We start from the raw sequence: 6,413 nt of genomic DNA on the forward strand, positions 1-6,413 counted from the left end.
AAGAATCCTTCTACCTTTAGCCCACCAAGCACCCTGAAAAGGGGTTGGGTTTATTACAGTTTCCATGTCTAAATGCTGGGTTGTTCTATCCTCCTGCCAGCTCCCACGTGACTGTGACATCACTCTTTGTTTGGCATGTTAATCCTTTGCCATGTTATTTTTTGTAAGCTCTTATGCACTTCCTCAGGGTGGTTAATCACGTGGTGAAGGGGTGAGGCTATGCTAAAGGCAATCTGAGTTCAATACTTGGCTCTGCTACAGGCTTCCTGTGTCACTTCAGGTGAGTCATTTAATCGTCCTCTACCTCAGTTCCCCATCTGTAAAATGGGGAGAGTGGTGACATTTCCCTACCTCATGGGGGGGGGGCGGAGAAAAACATTCAGTCATCTGTGTTGTGCTAAGAGGTAGAACGTTTACAGTCACATGCTATGTTTGTCTACACATCTGTTTGCTCTGGTTCTTGGTTTATGAATATTGCCTTTTCAAACGTCATGTCCACCCCCTTAAGTAGCCTTTCATTGCTGTGCCCTAAAGCTAGATGGCCTATACCAAGACAGTTTTCTAATATTCCAGATTCAAATACTGTGGGCCTGATTCTCCTTTCCTGAATCCCTGTGTCTGGAGTAGAGAAAAACAGGGGCAAAGGGATTTTTAAGATGCCTTTGTGCTCCTTATATTCTGGGACTGTGTAGGGGCCTGTCTGTTTCCCTGTATCAGTTAAGGCAGCCTCTGGGCTGCTCTAAGTTAAACTTTGTGTTGCATCCCATAGGCCTTTGGGAAGGAGAGAATAGCACTAAGTGCAGTGTATTCTGGCCACACCCTAATCCACCAGGGAGCAGGACCAGAATTAAGCCAATATGCAAGCCCAAGGAGAGGCCCTTAGCGCAGGGGTATTCTCAGCGGGCCAATTCTGCAACTTTTAAGACCTCTTTAAGCTGCCAGAGTGGCTTTAGTGTTATGGAGAATCAGGCTCTGGTTCTTTATCTTAAAGTCTCCTCAGCTTTCTTCTCCCCATTTTGTTCCTTATGCAGAAAATACGTCTTTAATTGCTAACATTTTTTGCCAGGGTACAATGATCGTTGCACTTATTCATTACTTCTTCAGAGCTTCCTTCCCCTTCATCATGCTTGGTATGAAATGCACTGTATACTGCACCATCAATAACTGGGCTTTTCTTTTTTTCCATTTGACTCACTTCGTGGCCCTTGTATGCAGCTCAGATTGCTTTCTGAGCCTTTCCTCAGATCTCCTTAGCATTCTCCAGGAGTTTTAGGGCAAGTGGAAGATTTACGTGTCACAGTCACATAGCGTCTACAGCAGCTGTTTTTATTGTGCCTGTCTCCTGTTGGAGTCAGCATCCCTTTCATCAGAGATCTGCAGTCAGGTGGGGTTTTCCAGAACTCCATTTTTTTCCAAATCTGGTCCCATGTCATATTTCAGTGATGACACAGGTAGGATTTAGCGTAACTTATTACAGCACCAGCAGTAGCGTGTTAATCTAGCCTGGCTGTATTCTCTGTCTCGTGCTCTGCAGCTGGTTCACATCTCTCTGTGTGAGGGTAGTAGTGTGGCATTGCACAGCCGCTCCTGCAGCAAATGTGGCAATTTTACACTTAATTGTGAAGTTTATCTCTTTATAGCACAGGTGTCAGTAGAGAGAGGGGATAGCGCCCTGCTGTAACACACCCTTTTGTAAGAATGGAATTGTTTGGTGGTGAAGGGATAAGAGGAAGTTGGGTTAATACGAGGGTGTGTCATACCCAGCCAGGGTTGGTGTGTTAATGAAAACCTTGTTCACTGTAACAGCATTAAATAGTTAAAAGTGGCTTCTCTGTCAAGTTATCACTAGAACTGAGTGAACAATTAATTTTTCAGTTCAGGGACTGGACTGAAAAATATGAAAAAAGAATTTGGGTAGTTTTGAACTGAAACTAGTTTTTTTTAAATTTTTTCTCACCCAAATGAAACAAACAAGCAAAAAAAAAAAAATCATTAAAGACTGAAAACCACCTGAAGTGCAACATTGGACTGAAACGAGATTTGGGGGGTGGGATGGGGTGGGGTGTTGTTTTGTTAACATTTTAGGCGTTTTTCACACTTCGTAAAAATAATAATCTCGTTAAATTTTTAAATTAAACACCATTTCAAAATGAAAACTTGAAATGTTACATTCTGAAACGTTTGAAACCAACTGGACTTTTTACGACAAAACATTTTTTTTTGGCAGCAGCTAGTCACTGAATTTGACCTTAATTTGCAAATAGTTTTGATGCCCCCCCGAAATGCATTTTTGTGGAAAATTTATTTGCTGAAGCTAATTTTTCCAGCTCTAGTTATCTCTGGTTTACTCCCATTGTAACAATCTCCATTCAAATCATTTTAACGTTTCATTAAAGACACAAAAAAAGAGAGAAAAACAGTTAAACCATTTAAAACATTAAGTGTTAAAACAGGCTTTCATTGTAACAATATTCTTTGTTCCCTTTCCCTTTATCTGTCTCTCTCACCAACAGAAGTTGGTCCAATAAAAGATATTACCTCACCCACCTTGTCTCTCTATACAGGGGAAAGTCTTGTCTGACACTTTCTGATGGTATTAAAAACAGTATTCACTCTCCTGTTTTGGGGGGAAAGAGAAAAAGTTAGTTTAGATGGTCTCAATCTGCACGTGGTATACTTGTTGCTGTCTGATCCTGTTTTCTTTCAGGCAAGACAAACACAAAAGAGAAGAGAAAAGGCAGCTTCTGTCTTGGGTGCTGACGTTACCTTGCAGCTTCCCAGTTGGGGCAAAACACAGGCCCAGCACACTCTGGTCAGCCACTCCTAGACCTGGCTAACTTGTACGAGTGTTGGGCTGTTGAAGGTGGTGTTTTTAGCTACCTGTCCGATCACTGGTTCACAGCAGTGTTGCAAAAGGTGGAGCTGTCTTGGACGGCTAAGTCACACTCTTATTAGACAGGAGACAAACGGAGAGAGACAGGAAAGAGAAGAAATAAGGTGGGGAAGGAAAATGACATCTGGGGGAAGGAGTGACGGCAGGAAGCCAAGTCTCACCAGAGACATTTTCTCTCTTTGCTGTTCTCTCCCCTTTTGTTCAGGATTTAGCTGAAGATGGTGGAAGTGGCAATGTCATCGGGTTCCCTCTCTCTTGTCAGGATGTCTTTCAGGATCAGGATGATGACGGCTCAACGGTGTCATGGTGGATCCCAGAAGACAGTGGAGCGGCAGCAGCTATGACGGTGAAGCTTGCTCCTTCAAGTCCAAGAGTTCAATTATTCCTCAGTCAACAAGGGGAAGCAACCACCTCCCATTAAAATTAACCAATCATTCTGGCAATTTAACCATCAGCATTTACTTCCTCCCATTTCTCTAATCTTTCATGTTGTTATTATGCCAACCTGTGACTTTCCCCGGAGCTTTGCAGACCCTTCATCATGGCTCTTTTCAACAATCCAGTTTGTACCATTCGATTTGCCTCCAACTTTAATAACAATTTTATCTAACAACCTGATTTGGAGTTTTGTTAACTAGGCCTCTGCACAACACCCCTTCCCACAGCCAGCTATTCCTGTAGGAGGTGCAACGGTATCTGTTGTGATTCATCAAGAGTCCCTGCAATAAAGATTATATAAAATAGCATTGGAGGCAGAGACACAGAATCTACCATCAAATGGGCCAGCCCAGCAGATTAGAAGCCAATCAGTAAGCTACCAAGAGGGGGAGACAAAGCTTCTGAATAATTTTGTTCTGGGGCTGTAACATGCTGGGTCCAGGGGCAGTAGCTGGTTAGAGGCTAATATTCCATCACCATTTTAACCCCAGCAGCTGCATCTTTGAGCCATTAGATATCTCTGTGTGCTGTGCAGTGTTCTAGAAAGGTGTGGTCCCTGGTAAAGCAAGGAGACAAAGAGGGAACCAAAGGTATGGGGAAGTCTGTTTATTTGTATTGATAATTTGTAGTTTTCTTTAACAAATACCTCCTGCCTCCAGACTGTGCTATTTTATATGTCACAACACAGGCCACTACATCTTGCTATTTATTGACCCAATGTTTCTTTGTTTCTCCCCCATCCTCTCTCAAAAAAGGCTGTATTCATCCTGAATTTTTTGTAGCAAATAACTAGAGACAAGCATAAACCAAACCCACTCCCCCACTTGTCCCCCTTCCCACTTCTTCATTCCTTGTTCTGAATACATTAAATCCTGGGGGAATTCAAAAACCAGATCTGGCTCTGGATTTTGTGGCTTGAGCCTGTTTCTGGATATGACAAAGAACTGGCTTAAAAGCTTGACGTGTTGTTCCCCTGGCCTTAACATTACATATCTAAACATTTGTTAAACGCCTTACTGCCAGCATTCCTGCACCACTAAGACACAGCCTTGACGTTTACCGTCTGTGAAACCATTTTCCGCATCCCAGCTGATGACTTGCTCACCAAGGATTTCCTGACTACAGTGGTTATTATGGTCCAGAGTTAATAATTAAGCAGTCCTGTTTGCTATGGGCTATTCTCTTAAATGCTGCACAGAAGAAGACTACACTAGGCATGATATACAGAGCAAAGTTGACAGAGAAAGAAAACTCCCTCTCTCAAGATAAACCCACGAGTCTGATGTACTACCGGTTCACTGATTTTTGTGACATGCCCAGTGGCTTGTGAACTTTATTTGGATGGATTTATTCTGCTGGAAGGATGTAGCTCACTGGCCACAGTCTTGATAATTTAGGCAGGGAGAGAGAAAGAGAGGGAGCATGTGAGTGTGAGTGAGGGGGTAGGTGGTAAGGGCAAGATGGGGAGGCTCTGATGTTCTGATTCTCACAGTATCACAGCTGAGAAGTGGATTTTAAAAGAAAAATAAATTGTGAGCACACTTCTCCTGGAAAATAATGTCTTGAGGAATAAGCTCCCATACACAATACTGAGCAAGGAATGATGGAGGACCACTGGCTACGGAGACCCCACAGCCTCCAGCCCCACCAGGAGTCACACTCAGCCCTGCTGCATCTCAGTCATTTAGAACCTTTCCGCACAGCCAAATGGCCCCTGCGGGCAATTGGGTTGTAACACAATTGCAAGTGGAGAGTTTTACAGCAGGGTTTGACCTTGTCCGTGTTAATGGGACCAAATCGTAATGCAAGAATATTATATTTCATTACAGCTCTGGAGCCTGATTCTCCGCTGTGCTCCTAAGGATGGGGACATAGGTGCCTTGCTGCTGTCCCAGATCCTGGGGGGTAACTGGGGACTGAAGCCTCCGAGCTATTTAACTAGCACTCCTGGAGAAGCCCCCAATGGCCAGCTTGCTATGCTGGCTTTACACCACCTGTGTATTCTGCTATGCAAAGGGAATTGCCGTCTGCCCTGCCAAAGCAGCTCTCCATCCCTTTAGTGCAAAATGGATGGAGCAGCTGCCAAGGATCTTGCATGTAATTCAGGGGTTCTCAAACTGGGGGTTGGGATGCCTCAGGGGGTTGTGAGGTTATTACATGGGGGATCGTGAGCTGTCAGCCTTCACCCCAAATCCTGCGTTGCCTCCAGCATTTATAGTGGTGTTAAATATATAAAAAAGTGTTTTTCATTTATAGGTGGGGGGGGGGGTCGCACTCAGAGGCTTGCTGTGTGAAAGGGGTCACCAGTACAATAGTTTGAGAACCACTGCAGTAATTGTTCCAGGTAGGCTCCTAGTTAGGCCAAGTCTACACTGCAAAATTAAGTCGACCTAACTTAGTACAGCCACTGCAGTAATTACATCATTGGTGCATTGCTACACTTTGATCCTTGTGTTGGCGGTGCACGTCCTCACCAGGAGCACTTGTATCGATTGTACTGTCAGCGTGGGGCATTGTGGGGCGGCTTCTGAAAGCCAGTAACAGCCGACATAAGCAACCCAGTGTCTACACTGCCACTGCATCCACCTAACTACATTGACCCTGACTCTACGCCTCTCATGGAGGTGAAGTTATTAAGTCGGTGTAGCGGGGCAGTCAAGTTGGTGGGAGCGAAATTTTACTGTAGACCTAACTCTGTAATGTGGACCAGGCCGTAGAGTCACTCTTGGAAATGGCGTAGAAGTGCTGGTTGTGCAGAGCTCGTGATAACTTCAGTCCCAGCCTCGTCCAGCAACAGTCACTGTAGACAGGGGTTGTAGCAACGCTGGCTGTGGGGTAGCTGCTAATGACTCCTTCCCCAAACTTCCCCAGTGAGGAGAAGTCTATAACACAGTGGTGGACAACCTGCAGCCCCACCACTGCTGCAGCAAGTGGCTTTAACAGAAGGTGTGGGTGTCAGGTATGCTGAGGTGGGTCAAAATAAGGAAGATCATTAACACCAAATTTAATGAAGCTTCCCACTTCAGAGGTTCCTGTCCCCCTGATACAAACAAGCAGCAGAGCAACAATACCTGTTGCCTCG

The sequence above is a fragment of the Lepidochelys kempii genome, chromosome 6, assembly GCF_965140285.1.
Source record: "Lepidochelys kempii isolate rLepKem1 chromosome 6, rLepKem1.hap1, whole genome shotgun sequence".
Taxonomy (NCBI): domain Eukaryota; kingdom Metazoa; phylum Chordata; order Testudines; family Cheloniidae; genus Lepidochelys; species Lepidochelys kempii.